Source organism: Bombina bombina, chromosome 5 (assembly GCF_027579735.1).
Source record: "Bombina bombina isolate aBomBom1 chromosome 5, aBomBom1.pri, whole genome shotgun sequence".
Taxonomy (NCBI): domain Eukaryota; kingdom Metazoa; phylum Chordata; class Amphibia; order Anura; family Bombinatoridae; genus Bombina; species Bombina bombina.
In genome coordinates, this window is record NC_069503.1 from 1,059,018,530 (window position 1) to 1,059,042,480 (window position 23,951).

The following is a 23,951-nucleotide window of genomic DNA, read 5'->3' on the forward strand; positions in this document are numbered from 1 at the left end:
TCTACCCTGGCTAAGCGTACAACTATACCTATTGAGGACAGTTGTGCTTTCAAAGATCCTATGGATAAAAAATTAGAGGGTCTCCTAAAGAACATATTTGTTCTTCAGGGTTTTCTTCTCCAACCTATAGCATACATTGTTCCTGTAACTACTGCAGCTGCTTTTTAGTTTGAGGCTCTGGAGGAGGCTCTTGAGGTTGAGACCCCATTAGATGATGATATGGATAGAATTAGGGCTCCCAAGCTAGCTAATTCTTTTATTACAGATGCCGCTTTTCAACTGGCTAAATTAGCGGCAAAGAATTCAGGTTTTGCCATTTTAGCGCGTAGAGCGTTATGGCTTAAAGGATTACTTTCTTTTATAATTTTTAAGCTAAACAACTAACATATTAAAGTTAATAAACATTAATTAAAACCTACTGACCTATATTTTCTCCAGAACGAGGTTTCATAACGTTCTAAAAGTTATATCTTTTATTCGCCGACGATGTCACGTTATCCTGCCCACTATTTTCAGCACTGCATGTTCAAAATACTTAAACCAATAACTTTGTGTTTAAAGCGCCATTTTGAAACCTAGGTATTGTAAACTGATTGGTACAGAGCAAAGGATACCCACGGAGTGGGTTTGGAAAACAATTAAATTTGCAGACAAGATTTCTGATATACGGTAGAGATATGTTAATGAAATGCTATTGATAAAAAGCGTATTTGAGGTAGTTAGTAACAGGCATAGAAAATATTTACTTACAGTGGCCCTTTAAGTCCTGGTCTGCTGATGTGTCATCAAAATCTAAGCTTTTAGCCATCCCTTTCAAGAGTAAGACCCTATTCGGGCCTGAACTGAAAGAGATAATTTCAGACATCACTGGAGGGAAAGGCCATTCCCTTCCTCAGGATAAGACAAATAAGATGAGGACCAAACAAAATAATTTTCATTCCTTTCAAAACTTCAAAGGTGGTCCCTCTACCTCTTCCCCTGCTGCAAAGCAAGAGGTGAATTTTGCTCAATCTAAGTCAGTCTGGAGACCTAATCAGACTTGGAACAAAGATAAACAGGCCAAGAAGCCTGCTGCTGCCACCAAGACAGCATGAAGGGGTAGCCCCCGATCCAGTACCGGATCTAGTAGGGGGCAGACTTTCTCTCTTTGCTCAGGCTTGGGCAAGAGATGTTCGACTCCTGGGCTTTAGAAATCGTAACCCAGGGGTATCTTCTATATTTCAAAGATTCTCCTCCAAGGGGGAGATTCCATCTTTCTCAATAGTCTGTAAACCAGACAAAAAGAGAGGCGTTCTTACGCTGTGTAGAAGACCTATGTACCATGGGAGTGATCTGTCCAGTTCTGAAAACAGAACAGGGGCAAGGGTTCTACTCCAATCTGTGGTTCCCAGAAAAGAGGGAACCTTCAGACCAATTTTAGATCTCAAAATCCTAAACAAATTCCTCAGAGTCCCATCCTTCAAGATGGAGACCATTCGGACTATTTTACCAATGATCCAGGAGGGTCAATATATGACCACTGTGGACTTAAAGGATGTGTATCTACACATCCCTATCCACAAAGATCATCACCAGTCCGTCAGGTTCGCCTTTCTGGACAAGCATTACCAGTTTGTGGCTCTTCCCTTCGGGTTGGCCACAGCTCCCAGAATTTTCACAAAGGTGCTAGGGTCCCTTCTGGCGGTTCTAAGGCCGTGCGGCATAGCAGTGGCGCCTTATCTGGACGATATCTTAATTTAGGCGTCGACTTACCAACTAGCCAAATCTCACACGGACATCGTGTTGGCTTTTCTAAGATCTCACGGGTGGAAGATAAATATTCCAGAAATGAGAGCGATATTCAATGCGCTTCAGGCGTGGCCTCAGCTGGCTTCGGCCAGATTCATAAGATTCCAGTCGGACAATATCACGACTGTAGCATATATCAATCATCAGGGGGGAACAAGGAGTTCTCTAGCGATGATAGAGGTTACCAAAATAATTCGATGGGCAGAGACTCACTCTTGCCATCTATCAGCAATCTATATCCCAGGAGTGGAGAACTGGGAAGCGGATTTTCTAAGTCGTCAGACTTTTCATCCGGGGGAGTGTGAACTCCATCCTGTGGTGTTTGCACAATTGATTCAGCAATGGGGCACACCAGAATTGGATTTGATGGCATCTCGTCAGAACGCCAAACTTCCTTGTTACGGGTCCAGGTCAAGGGATCCTCAGGCAGTACTGATAGATGCTCTAGCAGTACCCTGGTCGTTCAACCTGGCTTATGTGTTTCCAACATTTCCTCTCCTTCCTCGTTTGATTGCCAGAATCAAACAGGAGAGAGCTTCGGTGATTTTGATAGCACCTGCGTGGTCACGCAGGACTTGCAGACCTAGTGGACATGTCATCTTTTCCACCATGGACTCTGCCACTGAGACAGGACCTTCTGATTCAAGGTCTGTTCCAGCATCCAAATCTAATTTCTCTGCGGCTGACTGCTTGGAGATTGAACGCTTGATTTTATCCAAGCGGGGTTTCTCTGAGTCGGTCATAGATACCTTGATTCAGGCTCGAAAGCCTGTCACTAGGAAAATTTATCCTAAGATATGGCGTAAATATCTTTATTGGTGCAAATCCAAAGGCTAACCATGGAGTAAGATCAGGATTCCTAGGATTTTGTCCTTTCTCCAAGAAGGATTGGAGAAGGGGCTATCAGCTAGTTCCTTAAAGGGACAGATATCTGCTTTATCAATTCTACTGCACAAGCGTCTGGCAGATGTTCCAGACGTTCAGTCGTTCTGTCAGGCTTTAGTTAGAATCAAGCCTGTGTTTAAATCTGTTGCTCCGCTATGGAACCTGCATTTAGTTCTTAAAGTTTTTCAAGGGGTTCCGTTTGAACCTATGCATTCCATATATATTAAGCTTCTATCTTGGAAATTTCTGTTTTTAGTTGCTATCTCTTCGGCTCGAAGAGTTTCTGAACTATCTGCGTTGCAATGTGACTCGCCTTTTCTTGTTTTCCATGCTGATAAGGTGGTTTTGCGTACCACACCTGGATTCCTTCCTAAGTTTGTTACTAATAGGAATATCAATCAGGAAATTGTTGTTCCTTCTCTGTGTCCTAATCCTTCCTCTAAGAAGGAGCGTCTGTTGCACAACTTGGACGTGGTTTGTGGTTTGAAGTTTTACTTGCAAGCAACCAAGGATTTCCGTCGCACATCTTTGTTTGTTGTCTATTCTGGAAAGAAAGTCTGCCAGTACTGAAATAAAAAGCATTTTTTTTTTTTCTTCATACAGTCTGCAGTGATGGATCCCCCCTTACCCCACAACCTCCCTGATCCCCCCCATACATCTCTCTATCCCTCCCCCTCTAACTATTTGCCGCCATCTTAGGTACTGGCAACTGTCTGCCAGTACCCAATTTGCCCCCAAAAATAGTTTTTTTTTTTTAACTTTTTTATATGTAACATTTCTTTTCTGTAGTGTAGCTGGCCCCCCCTGAACAATCTACATCCCTCCCCCTCCCAGATCCCTTACTAAGCAACAGAGATACCCTTCATCGGCAACCATTTTTTTTTCCCAATTACATGCATATTTTGTGGGCACGATATCGGATCGAGACTATTTAACAGGCAACAAACAGCCTGCCCGCCTCACGGATGCTGTTCCCACCCACCAACGTGAAATAATGATTTGTAATCAATGGCCGATGCAGAGAGGGCCACAGAGTGACCCTTTCTGCATTGGTGGGTAAATTAGGGGATTGCAGTGATGCCTCAATATTGAGGCATCACTATAATCCCTTGTAAGCAGCTGGAAGCGATCATGATCGCTTCCAGCACTTCAAACAACAGAGGACGTACCAGGTACGTCAATTGTCGTTAAGGGGAGTATTTTCTATGGCGTACGTGGTACGTCCTCTGTCATTAAGGGGTTAAAAAATCTTCACAGATTAACAGGGACCTTAACCCCTTAATGACCACAGCACTTTTCCATTTTCTGTCCATTTGGGACCAGGGCTATTTTTGCGGTGTTTATGTTTAGCTGTAATTTTCCTCTTACTCATTTACTGTACCCACACATATTATAAACCGTTTTTCTCGCCATTAAATGGACTTTCTAAAGATACCATTATGTTCATCATATCTTATCATTTACTATAAAAAAAATTTTATAAAATATGAGGAACAAATGGAAAAAAAAACACTTTTTCTAACTTTGACCCCCAAAAGTCTGTTACACATCTGCAACCACCAAAAAACACCAATGCTAAATATAAAAATATAAAGAATCCCAGCCACAGAGTCTTAGAAATCAATTAAAAAAAAAAGGTTTTTAATTTATAATGTTCATTGATACAGGTTTATACCCGAAGAAATAGCATCAAAAATGGAATAGCACAAAAGATGAAGGCTTACTCATCACCACACATACCCCATCCACCAACCACATCCATACTCCCACCAAGCAATCCTAAACATAAAAAAACACAAGTGATGCTCAATTCTAGAAAAAAGAGCAAATGATACACACACTGGGCATCCCCAGTAAGTGCAGACACACTCCACCTGTCACTCAGAACAGATGTATCTATATAGCTTCAAAAGAATTTTTTTTAACCATAATGTATAATGTTTCACAGTATCACCATAACCTCATATGACTTCAGAAAAGAAAAAAACAGTTCATATTATAGGACACTTGTATCATATCCATGTTGAGATTTTGTATCCAAACTGAGAGAAAGATAATCTTGTATCAATAGAAACAAAAAATCCAAATGTAAATTTAAATATCTTTTCCACAGATGCAAACTCAAATGTCCTTTCTTATTAATAAGAATCAAGCTGAAGTGTCTTAACTAGGATGTAAGACGTTGTCTAGTCAGACCATGTAATTAAAATAAACTGAAATGTCCTTTAAAGGGTTTTGTGAAACAATACTGAGAAAATACTTGAAGCATTCTGAGTGCCGCCCTTATGTTCTGCGGTTGACGGAGCAGATGATTAAAGCATTCAAAGTGTAGCCCTTGTAATGAACAGCTTAAATCACAGTTGTATAGCCCACAAAATGGATTCTTGGTCATCTACCCACTAGCGAGATATATCCATGTAGTAAGTACAACCTCACACTCTATGTAATCTTCACTCACGGTAGAGCTATAATCTTGTGTATTAAAATCTGTATGCCCCTAATCTGTACCAGGACAGATCAATATGAAGCAGCATCAGTGTCTCTGTATGCGAAATCACAACATTGCAGGGCCAGTCATCAGCCGTGATATTACCTGACACTTCAGTTTTGCCAGCGTCATAAAACTTTACAGTGAGACTCGTCTCCAGCGTCACCTTCGGTGTGGAAATGTGCTTACTGGTGCCAATGTCCCATCTCGTTCTTGTGGGTAATTTAGGTGCTGAAAAATAATGTGGGTCGTGATAGCCGTTAACAGGGTCGGTACAGGTGTTGGCGTCTATGCTGGTTCCGACGCGCGTTTCGGGGACTCCTCCCCTTTGTCATGGAATGTCCAGCCTCAGTGTGAAGGTGAAATTTAAACGTCATATAAGGTAAACCATTGGTTGATTATTTATACACACCTACAAAAATTGTAAAACCTATAATTGAATATGGATATGGATAAAACTCACAGACAGCCACTCATACCACTTAAATTGTATATCCCATAGAAAAAATTAGCACACCACAGCCAGCAAACCGAAAAAGAAAAAAGTAAGAGATTATTAAATAGCATATTAATACTGAGTAAAAAGACTCCCAAAAAATGAAAACGGTATATGCAAACCGCAATTCTATTTTAGTGCAAAAAATAATATATATCCATCGGGAACATATAATGTCGATAAAAACTGAAAAGTTATTAAGCAGCATGTTAATGCTGAGTAAAAAAACTTGAAAGAATGAAAACAGTATATGCAAACCGCAATTCTATCTTAATTAAAAAATAATATATATCCATCAGGAACATATAATGAAAATTATGTGGGGACTGAAATTTCAGATCACCTGAAATACTCAGGAAACTCTCCATGGAGTCATATACCATTTAGACCCACATTTTCCTAGACAACAGTAGTAACCTGCTTGGTATCTAAATAAGGTGCACATTGTATCCCGAATTACAAAATCATGTAATACCATAGTATCAATCTATGTGTATGCGAGAAGTAAAATTAACTATGAGCACCTTTAAATTATATCTTAGTTTATTTTATTACACAGGAAAATAGTTCTGGGCCCTATGTTTGTATTCCATGGAGTTTCATACTAGCCATAGATTATAACTCCAGTGGAGTGAGTATGTTGGCCCAGAGGGCAATACATCACTAGACATTTTCTATAAACTAAGATATAATTTAAAGGTGCTCATAGTTAATTTTACTTCTAGCATACACATAGATTGAGTTTTATCCATATCCATATTCAATTATAGGTTTTACACTTTTTCTAGGTGTGTATAAATAATCAAACAATGGTTTACCTTATATGACGTTTAAATTTCACCTTCACACTAAGGCTGGACATTCCCTAACAAAGGGGAGGAGTCCCCGAAACGCACTTCGGAACCAGCATAGACGCCAACACCTGTACCTACCCTGCTAACGGCTATTACGACCCACATTATTTTTCAGCACCTGTATTACCCACAAGAGCGAGATGGGACATTGGCACCAGTAAGCACATTTCCACACCGAAGGTGACGCTGGAGACGAGTCTCACTGTAAAGTTTTATGACGCTGGCAAAACTGAAGTGTCAGGTAATATCACGGCTGATGACTGGCCCTGCAATGTTGTGATTTTGCATATGATGCTGCTTCATATTGATCTGTCCTGGTACAGATTAGGGGCATACAGATTTTAATACACAAGATTATAGCTCTACCGTGAGTGAAGATTACATAGAGTGTGAGGTTGTACTTACTACACGGATATATCTCGCTAGTGGGTAGATGACCAAGAATCCATTTTGTGGGCTATGATTTAAGCTGTTCATTACAAGGGCTACACTTTGAATGCTTTAATCATCTGCTCCGTCAGCCGCAGAACATAAGGGCAGCACTCAGAATGCTTCAAGTATTTTCTCAGTTTTGTTTCACAAAACCCTTTAAAGCACATTTCAGTTTATTTTAATTACATGGTCTGACTAGACAACGTCTTACATCCTAGTTAAGACACTTCAGCTTGATTCTTATTAATAAGAAAGGACATTTGAGTTTGCATCTGTGGAAAAGATATTTAAATTTACATTTGGATTTTTGGTTTCTATTGATACAAGATTATCTTTCTCTCAGTTTGGATACAAAATCTCAACATGGATTGTTTCCTTTTTTCATTACTATGATACAAGTGTCCTATAATATGAACTGTTTTTTTCTTTTCTGAAATCATATGAGGTTATGGTGATACTGTGAAACATACATTATGATTCAATATTTTTCTTTTGAAGCTATATAGATACATCTGTTCTGAGTGACAGGTGGAGTGTGTCTGCACTTACTGGGGACGCCCAGTGGGTGTATCTTTTGCTCTTTTTTCTAGAATTGAGCATCACTTGTGGTTTTTTATGTTTAGGATTGCTTGGTGAGAGTATGGATGTGGTTGGTGGATGGGGTATGTGTGGTGATGAGTAAGCCTTCATCTTTTGTGCTATTCCATTTTTAATGCTATTTCTTTGGGTATAAACCTGTATCTATGAACATTAAAAAAGTTAAAACCTTTTTTTTAATTGATTTCTAAGACTCTGTGGTTGGGATTCTTTATATTTTTATATTATTAGAGTCTTAGGCCAGACTCCATCCCGTGCCTGAGCATTTGTCTGACTGAAAGGTGGTGCGGTCACTATTTATTACCAATGCTAAATAGTTTCTAAATTTTGTCCTGAGTTTAGAAATACCCAATGTTTACATGTTCTTTGCTTTTTTTGCAAGTTATAGGGCAATAAATATAAGTAGCACTTTGCTATTTCCAAATCACTTTTTTTTTTCACAATTAGCGCTAGTTACATTGAAACACTGATATCTTTCAGGAACCCCTGAATATCCCTTGACATGTATATATTTTTTTTTTAGAAGACATCCCAAATATTGATCTAGGCCGGTTTTGGGATATTTCATGCCACCATTTCACCGCCAAATGCTATCCAAAAAAATCGTTCACTTTTTCACAAATTTTTTCACAAACTTTAGGTTTCTCACTGAAATTATTTACAAACAACTTGTGCAATATGTGGTATAAATGGTTGTAAATGCTTCTTTGGGATCCCCTTTGTTCAGAAATAGCAGACATATATGGGTTTGGTGTGGCTTTTTCTTCTGTTAAGTGTGATCAGTCCACGGGTCATCATTACTTCTGGGATATTAACTGCTCCCCTACAGGAAGTGCAAGAGGATTCACCCAGCAGAGCTGCATATAGCTCCTCCCCTCTACGTCACTCCCAGTCATTCTCTTGCACCCAGCAACTAGATCGGTCGTGTGAGAGGACTATGGTGATTATACTTAGTTTTATATCTTCAATCAAAAGTTTGTTATTTTAAAATAGCACCGGAGTGTGTTATTACCTCTCTGGCAGAGTTTGAGGAAGAATCTACCAGAGTTTTGCTATGATTTTAGCCGGAGTAGTTAAGATCATATTGCTGTTCTCGGCCATCTGAGGAGTGAGGTAAACTTCAGATCAGGGGACAGCGGGCAGATGAATCTGCATAGAGGTATGTAGCAGTTTTTATTTTCTGACAATGGAATTGATGAGAAAATCCTGCCATACCGATATAATGTCATGTATGTATACTTTACACTTCAGTATTCTGGGAGAATGGTACTTCACTAGAATTACACTGTAAGAAAGACATAAAGCTGTTTAATAACTAGAGATTATGTTTAACGTTTTTGCTGGAATGTAAAATCGTTTTCATTTGCTGAGGTACTGAGTGAATAAATGTTTGGGCACCATTTTTCCACTTGGCAGTTGCTTAAATCTGTTTTTTCTGTCAGTTTCTGTTCTCCCTCACTGCTGTGTGTGTGGGGGAGGGGCGCTTTTACTATGCATCAAATATTTCAGTCAGCAACTCATTGTATTCCCTGCATGATCTGGTTCATCTCTACAGAGCTCAGGGGTCTTCAAAACTTATTTTGAGGGAGGTAATTTCTCTCAGCAGAGCTGTGAGAATTATAGTTTGACTGAAATAAAAACTTTTATTCTGTAATTTGTTTCCTGCTTTCAGAAATTGTTATCTTTGCTAATGGGATTAAACCTTTGCTAAAGTTGTGTTGTTTACAAGGATTGAGGCTATAACTGTTTCAATTTATTAATTTTTAACTGTCATAGATCTTCTGTGCTTCTTAAAGGCACAGTACGTTTTAATATTATTCTATTTGAATTGTATTTCCAAGTTGCAAGTTTATTTGCTAGTGTGTTAAACATGTCTGATTCAGAAGATGATACCTGTGTCCTTTGTTGCAATGCCAAAGTGGAGCCCAATAGAAATTTATGTACTAACTGTATTGATGCTACTTTAAATAAAAATCAATCTGTACAAATTGAACAAATTTCACCAAACAACGAGGGGAGAGTTATGCCGACTAACTCGCCTCACGTGTCAGTACCTACATCTCCCGCTCAGAGGGAGGTGCGTGATATTGTAGCGCCGAGTACAGCTGGGCGGCCATTACAAATCACATTACAGGATATGGCTACTGTTATGACTGAAGTTTTGGCTAAATTACCAGAACTAAAAGGTAAGCGTGATCACTCTGGGGTGAGAACAGAGTGCGCTGATAATATTAGGGCCATGTCAGACACTGCGTCACAGGTGGCAGAACATGAGGACGGAGAACTTCATTCTGTGGGTGACGGTTCTGATCCAAACAGACTGGATTCAGATATTTCAAATTTTAAATTTAAACTGGAAAACCTCTGTGTATTACTAGGGGAGGTGTTAGCGGCTCTGAATGATTGTAACACAGTTGCAATACCAGAGAAAATGTGTAGGTTGGATAAATATTTTGCGGTACCGACGAGTACTGAGGTTTTTCCTATACCTAAGAGACTTACTGAAATTGTTACTAAGGAGTGGGATAGACCCGGTGTGCCGTTCTCACCCCCTCCGATATTTAGAAAAATGTTTCCAATAGACGCCACCACAAGGGACTTATGGCAAACGGTCCCTAAGGTGGAGGGAGCAGTTTCTACTTTAGCTAAGCGTACCACTATCCCGGTGGAGGATAGCTGTGCTTTTTCAGATCCAATGGATAAAAAGTTAGAGGGTTACCTTAAGAAAATGTTTGTTCAACAAGGTTTTATATTGCAACCCCTTGCATGCATTGCGCCGATCACGGCTGCAGCGGCATTCTGGATTGAGTCTCTGGAAGAGAACATTGGTTCAGCTACTCTGGACGACATTACGGACAGGCTTAGAGTCCTTAAACTAGCTAATTCATTCATTTCGGAGGCCGTAGTACATCTTACTAAACTTACGGCGAAGAATTCAGGATTCGCCATTCAGGCACGCAGGGCGCTGTGGCTAAAATCCTGGTCAGCTGATGTTACTTCTAAGTCTAAATTGCTTAATATACCTTTCAAAGGGCAGACCTTATTCGGGCCCGGGTTGAAAGAGATTATCGCTGACATTACAGGAGGTAAAGGCCATGCCCTGCCTCAGGACAAAGCCAAAGCCAAGACTAGACAGTCTAGTTTTCGTTCCTTTCGTAATTTCAAAGCAGGAGCAGCATCAACTTCCTCTGCACCAAAACAGGAAGGAGCTGTTGCTCGCTACAGACAAGGCTGGAAACCTAACCAGTCCTGGAACAAGGGCAAGCAGACTAGGAAACCTGCTGCTGCCCCCAAAACAGCATGAATTGAGGGCCCCCGATCCGGGATCGGATCTAGTGGGGGGCAGACTTTCTCTCTTCGCCCAGGCTTGGGCAAGAGATGTTCAGGATCCCTGGGCGCTAGAGATAATATCTCAGGGATACCTTCTGGACTTAAAATACTCTCCTCCAAGAGAGAGATTTCATCTGTCAAGATTGTCAACAATCCAGACAAAGAAAGAGGCTTTTCTACGCTGCGTACAAGAGCTCTTGTTAATGGGAGTAATCCATCCAGTTCCACGATCGGAACAGGGACAGGGGTTTTACTCAAATCTGTTTGTGGTTCCCAAAAAAGAGGGAACTTTCAGACCAATCCTGGACTTAAAGATCCTAAACAAATTCCTAAGAGTTCCATCGTTCAAGATGGAGACTATTCGGACAATTTTACCTATGATCCAAGAGGGTCAGTACATGACCACTGTAGATTTAAAAGATGCTTGCCTGCACATACCGATTCACAAAGATCATTACCGGTACCTAAGGTTTGCCTTCCTAGACAGGCATTACCAGTTTGTGGCTCTTCCATTCGGATTGGCTACAGCGCCAAGAATCTTCACAAAGGTTCTGGGTGCTCTTCTGGCGGTACTAAGACCGCGGGGAATCTCGGTAGCTCCATACCTAGACGACATTCTGATACAAGCTTCAAGCTTTCAAACTGCCAAATCTCATACAGAGTTAGTGCTGGCATTTCTAAGGTCACATGGATGGAAGGTGAACGAAAAGAAAAGTTCACTCGTTCCACTCACAAGAGTTCCCTTCCTGGGGACTCTTATAGATTCTGTAGAAATGAAGATTTACCTGACAGAGGACAGGCTATCAAGACTTCAAAGTGCTTGCCGCACTCTTCATTCCATTCAACACCCGTCAGTGGCTCAATGTATGGAGGTAATCGGCTTAATGGTAGCGGCAATGGACATAGTACCCTTTGCACGCTTACACCTCAGACCACTGCAACTGTGCATGCTAGGTCAGTGGAATGGGGATTACTCAGACTTATCCCCTTCTCTGAATCTGGATCAAGAGACCAGAAATTCTCTTCTATGGTGGCTTTCTCGGCCACACCTGTCCAGGGGGATGCCATTCAGCAGACCAGACTGGACAATTGTAACAACAGACGCCAGCCTTCTAGGTTGGGGTGCCGTCTGGAATTCCCTGAAGGCTCAGGGACTATGGAGTCAGGAGGAGAGTCTCCTGCCAATAAACATTCTGGAATTGAGAGCAGTTCTCAATGCCCTCCTGGCTTGGCCCCAGTTGACAACTCGGGGGTTCATCAGGTTTCAGTCGGACAACATCACGACTGTAGCTTACATCAACCATCAGGGAGGGACAAGAAGCTCCCTAGCTATGATGGAAGTATCAAAGATAATTCGCTGGGCAGAGTCTCACTCTTGCCACCTGTCAGCAATCCACATCCCGGGAGTGGAGAACTGGGAGGCGGATTTCTTAAGTCGTCAGACTTTTCATCCGGGGGAGTGGGAACTTCATCCGGAGGTCTTTGCCCAAATACTTCGACGTTGGGGCAAACCAGAGATAGATCTCATGGCGTCTCGACAGAACGCCAAGCTTCCTCGTTACGGGTCCAGATCCAGGGATCCAGGAGCAGTCCTGATAGATGCTCTGACAGCACCTTGGGACTTCAGGATGGCTTACGTGTTTCCACCCTTCCCGTTGCTTCCTCGATTGATAGCCAGAATCAAACAAGAGAGAGCATCAGTGATTCTAATAGCACCTGCGTGGCCACGCAGGACTTGGTATGCAGACCTGGTGGACATGTCATCCTGTCCGCCTTGGTCTCTACCTCTGAAACAGGACCTTCTGATACAGGGTCCCTTCAAACATCAAAATCTAACTTCTCTGAAGCTGACTGCTTGGAAATTGAACGCTTAATTTTATCAAGACGTGGGTTTTCTGAGTCAGTTATTAGTACCTTAATACAGACTAGGAAACCTGTTACCAGAAAGATTTACCATAAGATATGGCGTAAATACCTACATTGGTGTGAATCCAAAGGTTACTCTTGGAGTAAGGTTAGGATTCCTAGGATATTGTCTTTTCTACAAGAAGGTTTAGAAAAGGGTTTATCTGCTAGTTCATTAAAGGGACAGATCTCAGCTCTGTCCATTCTGTTACACAAACGTCTGTCAGAAGTTCCTGACGTCCAGGCTTTTTGTCAGGCTTTGGCCAGGATTAAGCCTGTGTTTAAAACTGTTGCTCCACCATGGAGTTTAAACCTTGTTCTTAATGTTTTACAGGGCGTTCCGTTTGAACCCCTTCATTCCATTGATATAAAGTTGTTATCTTGGAAAGTTCTATTTTTAATGGCTATTTCCTCGGCTCGAAGAGTCTCTGAATTATCAGCCTTACATTGTGATTCTCCTTATTTGATTTTTCATTCGGATAAGGTAGTCCTGCGTACTAAACCTGGGTTCTTACCTAAGGTAGTTACTAACAGGAATATCAATCAAGAGATTGTTGTTCCTTCTTTATGCCCAAATCCTTCTTCAAAGAAGGAACGTCTACTGCACAACCTGGATGTAGTCCGGGCTCTAAAATTTTACTTGCAGGCAACTAAGGAATTCCGACAAACGTCTTCTCTGTTTGTCATTTACTCTGGGCAGAGGAGAGGTCAAAAAGCTTCCGCTACCTCTCTTTCTTTTTGGCTTCGTAGCATAATTCGTTTAGCTTATGAGACTGCTGGACAGCAGCCCCCTGAAAGAATTACAGCTCATTCTACTAGAGCTGTGGCTTCCACTTGGGCCTTCAAGAATGAGGCCTCTGTTGATCAGATTTGCAAGGCTGCAACTTGGTCTTCGCTTCATACTTTTTCCAAATTTTACAAATTTGACACCTTTGCTTCATCGGAGGCTATTTTTGGGAGAAAGGTTCTTCAGGCAGTGGTTCCTTCTGTATAAAGAGTCTGCCTATCCCTCCAGTCATCCGTGTACTTTTGCTTTGGTATTGGTATCCCAGAAGTAATGATGACCCGTGGACTGATCACACTTAACAGAAGAAAACATAATTTATGCTTACCTGATAAATTCCTTTCTTCTGTAGTGTGATCAGTCCACGGCCCGCCCTGTTTTTAAGGCAGGTAAATATTTTTTAATTTATACTCCAGTCACCACTTCACCCTTGGCTTTTCCTTTCTCGTTGGTCCTTGGTCGAATGACTGGGAGTGACGTAGAGGGGAGGAGCTATATGCAGCTCTGCTGGGTGAATCCTCTTGCACTTCCTGTAGGGGAGCAGTTAATATCCCAGAAGTAATGATGACCCGTGGACTGATCACACTACAGAAGAAAGGAATTTATCAGGTAAGCATAAATTATGTTTTTGGTAATTAGGGGTTAATTAGGTAGCTTGTAGGGAGCTTGCGGGGTTAATTTTAGCTTTAGTGTAGAGATCAGCCTCCCACCTGACACATCACACCCCCTGATCCCTCCCAAACAGCTCTCTTCCTTCCCCCACGACACAATTGTCCCCACCATCTTAAGTAATGGCGGAAAGTCTTTTTTAAGCATATTTACATATACTGCTGTGTAGGATCCCCCTTAGCCACCAACCTCACTGATCTCCCCCTCCAAAACAGCTCTCTAACCCTCCCCCGCTACCTTATTGGGAGTCATCTTGGGTACTGGCAGCTGTTTGCCCGTACCCAGTGTACAAAAAAAGATTTTTTTTTTCTGTAGTGTAGTGTCCCCCCCAAAGGCCAACCCCCTCCCAGACCCCTTAGATCCTTTTTACCCCGCCCCCTCTTAATCCAGGAACCCCCATCGATGGCCGCCCACCCGCCTCCCACATCGGCTCCCACCCACCGATTGCGGCCATCAATGTCCGATGCAGAGAGGGCCACAGAGTGACTCTCTTTGCATCGGATGGGTAAAAAACGTTATTGCAGGATGCCTTGATATCGAGGCATCACTGCAATAACCGGAAAGCGTCTGGAAGCGATCAGGATAACTTCCACCACTTTCCAAGACTGACGACGTACGCAGATTGTCCTCTGTCATTTACTGTATTTTTTTTTTGAGGACGTAACAGCGTACGTCGTCGGGCCTTAAGGGGTTAAAGGGACACTCAAGCCAAAAATTTAAGTTTAATGAGTCAGATAGAGCACTGAATTTTAAACAACTTTTGAATTTACTTTCATTAATAAAAATGGGCACAGTCTTTTTATATTTACACTTTTTTTTAAGTCACCAGCCTCTATTGAGCATGTGCAAGAATTCACAGAATATACGTATTTGTGATTGGCTGATGGCTGTCACATGGTTTAATGGGAGTGGAAATAGACATAACTTTTTGATTTGTCAGAAATTTTTTTTACTATTTTGAGATTCAGACTAAATGCTATTGCATTGTCTTTGTATCATGCATTTGTTGATTATGCAAATCTACTCTGTTTACTGGTCCTTTAAGCAACAGTCTGATGCGTTTCAGCTCACCCTGCCGTAATCATAGACTGAATGCTTGCTCCCTTTCACTGTTTTAAATACACATCTGATTTAATCAAAAGATCCAAAACTTTCCTGTTAACCCTTAAAGTAGATACATATAAAGCTCCACCCTGCTTGGTCCAAGTGTTTGATATGTGCATGTGCTTCTAAATATTTCCAAACCCATTTCGCTTTCTATCCAAATAGATAGAAAAGGCTAAACACATGTTGCATCTTTTATATTGCACATTAACCCCTTAAGGACCAGCGACGTACCCTGTACCAGCGTTGAGACTGCTCTATTCCACAAAGCCTGCTGGAGGGAGTGCATTAATAGCGTGTTCTTGCTAGGCTTGTGCTATTATGTCCTGAAAAAACCCTTAACGACCAGTGACATACAGGGTACATTGTGGTCATTAAGGGGTTAAAACAGATGTTTAATGATCCCAAAGAATATGGCCATATTTGTTAATACATTGAGGTTCTATGCAATTAAAAAAAAGTGATTTGATTAAAAATGCTTGTTATTGTGCATATGTATGCAGTGAATGTCAGAGGGATGTGAAGAGAGTATTGCCTATTTGAATTCAATGATCATCTTCTACGGGGTCTATTTCATAGGTTCTCTGTTATCGGTCGTAGAGATTCATCTCTTACCTCCCTTTTCAGATCGACGATATACTCTTATATATACCATTACCTCTACTGATTCTCGTTTCAGTACTGGTTTGGCTTTCTACTACATGTAGATGAGTGTCCTGGGGTAAGTAAGTCTTATTTTTGTGACACTCTAAGCTATGGTTGGGCACTTTATATAAAAGTTCTAAATATTTGTGTTTAAACATTTATTTGCCTTGATTCAGAATGTTCAATATTCCTTATTTCAGACAGTCAGTTTCATTATTTGGGATAATGCATTTGAATAATCAATTTTTTTCTTACCTTAAAATTTGACTTTTTCCCTATGGGCTGTTAGGCTTGCGGGGGCTGAAAATGCTTCATTTTATTGCGTCATTCTTGGCGCGGACTTTTTTGGCGCAAAAAATTCTTTGTTATTTCCGGCGTCATACTTGTCACCGGAAGTTGCGTCATTTTTTGACGTTTTTTGCGCCAAAAGTGTCGGCGTTACCGGATGTGGCGTCATTTTTGGCGCTAAAAGCATTTAGGCGCCAAATAATGTGGGCGTCTTTTTTGGCGCTAAAAAATATGGGCGTCATTATTGTCTCCACATTAAGTCTCATTGTTTATTTGCTTCTGGTTGCTAGGAGCTTGTTCACTGGCATTTTTTCCCATTCCTGAAACTGTCATTTAAGGAATTTGATCAATTTTGCTTTATATGTGTTTTTTTCTATTACATATTGCAAGATGTCTCAGATGGACCCTGAATCAGAAGATACTTCTGGAAAATCGCTGCCTGATGCTGGATCTACCAAAGTTAAGTGTATTTGCTGTAAACTTGTGGTATCTGTTACTCCAGCTGTTGTTTGTATTGAATGTCATGACAAACTTGTTAATGCAGATAATATTTCCTTTAGTAATACTACATTACCTGTTGCTGTTCCATCAACATCTAATACTCAGAGTGTTCCTGTTAACATAAGAGATTTTGTTTCTAAATCCATTAAGAAGGCTATGTCTGTTATTCCTCCTTCTAGTAAACGTAAAAGGTCTTTTAAAACTTCTCATTTTTCAGATGAAGTTTTAAATGAACATCATCATTCTGATAATGATTCATCTGGTTTAGAGGATTCTGTTTCAGAGGTTGATGCTGATAAATCTTCATATTTATTCAAAATGGAATTTATTTGTTCTTTACTTAAAGAAGTCTTAATTGCATTAGAAATAGAGGAATTTGGTCCTCTTGATACTAAATCTAAACGTTTAAATAAGGTTTTTAAATCTCCTGTAGTTATTCCAGAAGTTTTTCCTGTCCCTGATGCTATTTCTGAAGTAATTTCCAGGGAATGGAATAATTTGGGTAATTCATTTACTCCTTCTAAACGTTTTAAGCAATTATATCCTGTGCCATCTGACAGATTAGAATTTTGGGACAAAATCCCTAAGGTTGATGGGGCTATCTCTACTCTTGCTAAACGTACTACTATTCCTACGGCAGATAGTACTTCCTTTAAGGATCCTTTAGATAGGAAAATTGAATCCTTTCTAAGGAAAGCTTACTTGTGTTCAGGTAATCTTCTTAGACCTGCTATATCTTTAGCGGATGTTGCTGCAGCTTCAACTTTTTGGTTGGAAGCTTTAACGCAACAAGTAACAGATCATAATTCTCATAGCATTGTTAATCTTCTTCAACATGCTAATAATTTTATTTGTGATGCCATCTTTGATATCATTAGGTTTAATGTCAGGTATATGTCTCTAGCTATTTTAGCTAGAAGAGCTTTATGGCTTAAAACTTGGAATGCTGATATGTCTTCTAAGTCAACTTTGCTTTCCCTTTCTTTCCAGGGTAATAAATTATTTGGTTCACAGTTGGATTCTATTATTTCAACTGTTACTGGGGGGAAAGGAACTTTTTTACCACAGGATAAAAAATCTAAAGGTAAATTTAGGTCTACTAATCGTTTTCGTTCCTTTCGTCACAATAAGGAACAAAAGCCTGATCCTTTCCCTACAGGAGCGGTATCAGTTTGGAAACCATCTACAGCAGGGGTGTCCAAACTTTTTTGGAAGAGTGCCAGATTTCATGAAGTGAACATGTGCGAGGGCTGACCATTTTGCCTGATATTCTTTGAACCATTTTAAAATAAATACAAATTAACTATTTTATGCAAAGTTTATTAAAAACGACATACTTTTACATTTTGTGACTTGGATGACAAATCTAAACAGGTGTTAAATCACTCTGCCTTTAATATAAAAAAACAGGAAGCTGAAATATGTCAGGAACATCGTGCCGCAATTGGCCCGCGGGCCGGACTTTGGACATGCCTGATCTACAGTCTGGAATAAATCCAAGCCCTTTAGAAAGCCAAAGCCAGCTCCCAAGTCAACATGAAGGTGCGTCCCTCATTCCAGCCCAGCTGGTAGGGGGCAGATTACGATTTTTCAAAGAAATTTGGATCAATTCGATTCACAATTTTTGGATTCTGAACATTGTTTCACAAGGGTACAGAATAGGCTTCAAGATAAGGCCTCCTGCAAGAAGATTTTTTCTTTCCCGTATCCCAGTAAATCCAGTGAAGGCTCAAGCATTTCTGAAATGTGTTTCAGATCTAGAGTTGGCTGGAGTAATTATGCCAGTTCCAGTTCTGGAACAGGGGCTGGGGTTTTACTCAAATCTCTTCATTGTACCAAAGAATGAGAATTCCTTCAGACCAGTTCTGGATTTGAAAATATTGAATCATTATGTAAGGATATCAACATTCAAAATGGTAACTATAAGGACTATTCTGCCTTTTGTTCAGCAAGGGCATTATATGTCCACAATAGATTTACAGGATGCATATTCTGATTCATCCAGATCACTATCAGTTTCTGAGATTCTCTTTCCTAGACAAGCATTACCAGTTTGTGGCTCTGCCGTTTGGCCTAGCAACAGCTCCAAGGATTTTTACAAAGGTTCTCGGTGCCCTTCTGTCTGTAATCAGAGAACAGGGCATTGTGGTATTTCCTTATTTGGACGATATCTTGGTACTTGCTCAGTCTTCACATTTAGCAGAATCTCATACGAATCGACTTGTATTGTTTCTTCGAGAACATGGTTGGAGTATCAATTTGCCAAAAAGTTAATTGATTCCTCAGACAAGGGTAACCTTTTTAGGTTTCCAGATAGATTCAGTGTCCATGACTCTGTCTCTGACAGACAAGAGACGTCTAAAATTGGTTTCAGCTTGTCGAAAACCTTCAGTCTCAATCATTCCCTTCGGTAGCCTTATGCATGGAAATTCTAGGTCTTGTGACTGCTGCATCGGACGCGATCCCCTTTGCTCGTTTTCACATGCGACCTCTTCAGCTCTGTATGCTGAACCAGTGGTGCAGGGATTATACAAAGATATCTCAGTTAATATCTTTAAAACCGATTGTACGACACTCTCTGACGTGGTGGACAGACCACCATCGTTTAGTTCAGGGGGCTTCTTTTGTTCTTCCGACCTGGACTGTGATTTCAACAGATGCAAGTCTGACAGGTTGGGGAGCTGTTTGGGGGTCTCTGACAGCACAAGGGGTTTGGGAATCTCAGGAGGTGAGATTACCAATCAACATTTTGGAACTCCGTGCAATTTTCAGAGCTCTTCAGTCATTGCCTCTTCTAAAGAGAGAGTCGTTCATTTGTTTTCAGACGGACAATGTCACAACCGTGGCATATGTCAATCATCAAGGAGGGACTCACAGTCCTCTGGCTATGAAAGAAGTATCTCGAATACTGGTATGGGCGGAATCCAGCTCCTGTCTAATTTCTGCGGTTCATATCCCAGGTATAGACAATTGGGAAGCGGATTATCTCAGTCGCCAAACGTTACATCCGGGCGAATGGTCTCTTCACCCAGAGGTATTTCTTCAGATTGTTCAAATGTGGGGACTTCCAGAAATAGATCTGATGGCTTCTCATCTAAACAAGAAGCTTCCCAGGTATCTGTCCAGATCCAGGGATCCTCAGGCGGAGGCAGTGGATGCATTGTCACTTCCATGGAAGTATCATCCTGCCTATATCTTTCCGCCTCTAGTTCTTCTTCCAAGAGTGATTTCCAAGATTCTAAAGGAGTGCTCGTTTGTTTTGCTGGTGGCTCCAGCATGGCCTCACAGGTTTTGGTATGCGGATCTTGTCCGGATGGCCACTTGCCAACCGTGGACTCTTCCGTTAAGACCAGACCTATCGCAAGGTCCTTTTTTCCATCAGGATCTCAAATCCTTAAATTTGAAGGTATGGAGATTGAACGCTTAATTCTCAGTCATAGAGGTTTCTCTGACTCTGTGATTAATACTATGTTACAGGCTCGTAAATCTGTATCTAGGAAGATATATAATCGAGTCTGGAAGATTTACATTTCTTGGTGTTTTTCTCATCATTTTTCTTGGTATTCTTTTAGAATTCCTAGAATTTTACAATTTCTTCAGGATGGTTTGGATAAAGGTTTGTCTGCAAGTTCCTTGAAGGGACAAATCTCTGCTCTTTCTGTTCTTTTTCTCAGAAAGATTGCTAGTCTTCCTGATATTCATTGTTTTTGTACAAGCTTTGGTTCGTATAAAACCTGTTATTAAGTCAATTTCTCCTCCTTGGAGTTTGAATTTGGTTCTGGGGGCTCTTCAAGCTCCTCCGTTTGAACCTATGCATTCGCTAGACATTAAATTACTTTCTTGGAAAGTTTTGTTTCTTTTGGCCATCTCTTCTGCTAGAAGAGTTTCTGAATTATCTGCTCTTTCTTGTGAGTCTCCTTTTCTGATTTTTCATCAGGATAAGGCGGTGTTGCGAACTTCTTTTAAATTTTTGCCTAAGGTTGTGAATTCTAACAACATTAGTAGAGAAATTGTGGTTCCTTCATTGTGTCCTAATCCTAAGAATTCTAAGGAAAGGTCGTTGCATTCTTTGGATGTAGTTAGAGCTTTGAAATATTATGTTGAAGCTACTTAAAATTTCCGAAAGACTTCTAGTCTATTTGTTATCTTTTCCGGTTCTAGGAAAGGTCAGAAGGCCTCTGCCATTTCTTTGGCGTCTTGGTTAAAGTCTTTGATTAATCTTGCTTATGTCGAGTCGGGTAAAACTCCGCCTCAAAGGATTACAGCTCATTCTACTAGGTCAGTTTCTACTTCCTGGGCGTTTAGGAATGAAGCTTCGGTTGATCAGATTTGCAAAGCAGCATACTTTTACTAAATTCTACCATTTTGATGTGTTTTCTTCTTCTGAAGCAGTTTTTGGTAGAAAAGTACTTCAGGCAGCTGTTTCAGTTTGATTCTTCTGCTTATAATTTCAGTTTTTTTCATTATGAGATTTATACTTTGTTTTGGGTGTGGATTTTTTTCAGCGGAATTGACTGTCTTTATTTTATCCCTCCCTCTCTAGTGACTCTTGCGTGGAAGATCCACATCTTGGGTAGTCATTATCCCATACGTCACTAGCTCATGGACTCTTGCTAATTACTTGAAAGAAAACATAATTTATGTAAGAACTTACCTGATAAATTCATTTCTTTCATATTAGCAAGAGTCCATGAGGCCCACCCTTTTTTGTGGTGGTTATGATTTTTTTTGTATAAAGCACAATTATTCCAATTCCTTATTTTTTATGCTTTCGCACTTTTTTCTTATCACCCCACTTCTTGGCTATACGTTAAACTGATTTGTGGGTGTGGTGAGGGGTGTATTTATAGGCATTTTGAGGTTTGGGAAACTTTGCCCCTCCTGGTAGGAATGTATATCCCATACGTCACTAGCTCATGGACTCTTGCTAATATGAAAGAAATGAATTTATCAGGTAAGTTCTTACATAAATTATGTTTTTACTGTGATCTCATGAAATTTAACTTATCTCTCATGAGATTTCATAGTAAACTTCCTTAAACTGAATAGGGAAATAAGATGAGTGTGCATGTAAGCTCACTCCCTTAGCTGTCCCGGGACAGACATACTGATTTGCTGCTTAGAAGTCCTTTACAATGGGATGTGGCTACTGAGGATTTTTTGAGGTAAAATATCTTTCTTTTTTACATAGATATGTTAAGGTGATATTTTCTAGTCGGCTTTTTACAGCTATGCTGCATCACTTTCAAGTGTTTCAACATTTGGGTATCATGGCCCTTTAACTAGAGCACAGGTGGAATAATAAGCTGATCAGTAACCTTGGTTACTAACCTGCCCTGATCAGCTGATTATTTCACCTGTGCTCTTGTTAAGATATAATGAATATCTGGCCTGTTAAAGGGTCAGTAAATTTAAGATTCTCAAAATGTCTGTGTTCTTTTTTATGTTTACATTACAACCACTTAATTTCTTAATTTTTGTATGTCAAAAAATATTTATTTATAATAATTATGCTTATTTTAAGTTATAGAACCGTTAGTGTACAGTACTTCTCCACCCCTCTGACATATCTTACATGGGGGGTATAGAGCTTTTTAGTTCAGCCCACATGAAATGCATGGCACACCTACATTCCTACCAACTGAAGCTTGCTTACGCTGATGTCTCTTCAGAGCGGGAGCAATAGATGCGCTCTGTCCACAAATGGAATCGCAGCGAGACAGGTAGCGATAGGTGGATGGCTATTACTTTGAAAGAAAGAGAAAAAAAAAGGCAGTGGAGCAGTAGGCGGCCAGGTCATATCCAACAGGGCTAACATTTGAGATAAAATTATTAATGATAAATTACTTAAATAAGAAAATTGATGAATGAAAGTTTTATTTATTACATCTTGCAAATGTAAAATTGAAGGATTAATTTCTGGGTTTACTGTCCCTTTAAGGGTCCTGAAGACTGGATTTGGAAAACACTGTTTTAGGGGATATTACCATGATGGATCAAGGGGGATATATCACATACAATTAAATATTAATTGAAAACCAGCCTAATGTTTGTTTTATATTTTTTCCTAGGTAAATACAGTTTGCGATGGTTTCCTGATGGAGGTCTCTATTTAAAGATACTGCAGAGATATGCATATATTTTCCTACTTCAGTCCAACATAACCAATACATTGGGAATCCTAGCTCTGCTGGCTTATTTCACAGTCTCTTGGATTAAACCTATGGGAAGTTCTTCTTGCCAAAGAACTACTAGATGTCGCTGTAAATGTTTATTCCTGCTATAATGAAAATCCTTGTTGCTTACCAGAAAACATTACCCTCCCTACCCCCTGTATATGTGCAAATCTGTATTTTTCAGACATTTAGAATTAGTAACCACTAAGTTGACTTTTTTTTGTTATTGTAAATACAGTATATAAATATATATTTTTTACTTCCTTCTGATATATCCGTAATGTTTTGGGACCACTGCCATTTTTAGGAGTGGCTTCATTTTGTGCATTGTTGTGTTTAAATCTGGCAGTAGAGAACTACTGAAGTCCACGGATCTTACAAGAGGATAACCAGCAAGCTGGGGAGGCCCTGTTTATCAAACCTGGTGCAATCTGGATATTACACTTTAAAAAGGACTTCTTGATGTTTTGAGCATTATTGAAGCAAATTGCATAAGCCGAGAAAAAATGTTCAAAAGAATTGTTTAATTTTATAAGCCTCCTTTTTCAGACTGATTTTTCATCCCCCTGAAAGCTTTGAGCACAACTAAAGACAATGTACCCTGTAATTTTTCAGTCTAATTTACCCCATGGAGTGAGTGCACTTTCAAAATAATATTTTTTTTTTCTTTCTCTCCAAAATGAACTTGTATATGTTGAAATATGAAAAGCGCTGTTTGAGTAAAATATTGCTATTTGAGTATACTGCACAAAATGCTAGCATTTTTTTTTTAAATAAAATGACTTTTTCTAAAACAAAAGTAAAAGATAAGAATGTGCTTTGTTTTTTTTGTTTGTTTTTTTCTTAATCATATGTCTACAATTGTTTTTCCTTTTAACTTGTTTAAAGGGAGTTGAAACCCAAATTTCTTTCTAATGGTAATGTCCACGATCCTTATTCTTGGGATTACATCACCTGACACCTTACCAGAACTTTGTATATATCCCTCCTACTCCCCCTTCTCTCCCAG

The 23,951-nt window shown here is 40.1% G+C and overlaps 1 protein-coding gene across 1 annotated transcript in view; it reads left to right on the forward strand.

Annotated features, from left to right (window-relative positions):
* Positions 1-23,755, forward strand: part of ZHX2 (zinc fingers and homeoboxes 2) — a 213,971-nt gene extending 190,216 nt beyond the window's left edge. Inside the window, exon 4 of the mRNA XM_053715328.1 lies at positions 22,838-23,755. The gene's annotated coding sequence lies outside the window, so the exon portion shown is untranslated. The remainder of the gene's footprint in view (positions 1-22,837) is intronic.
* Positions 23,756-23,951: the final 196 nt, after the last annotated feature.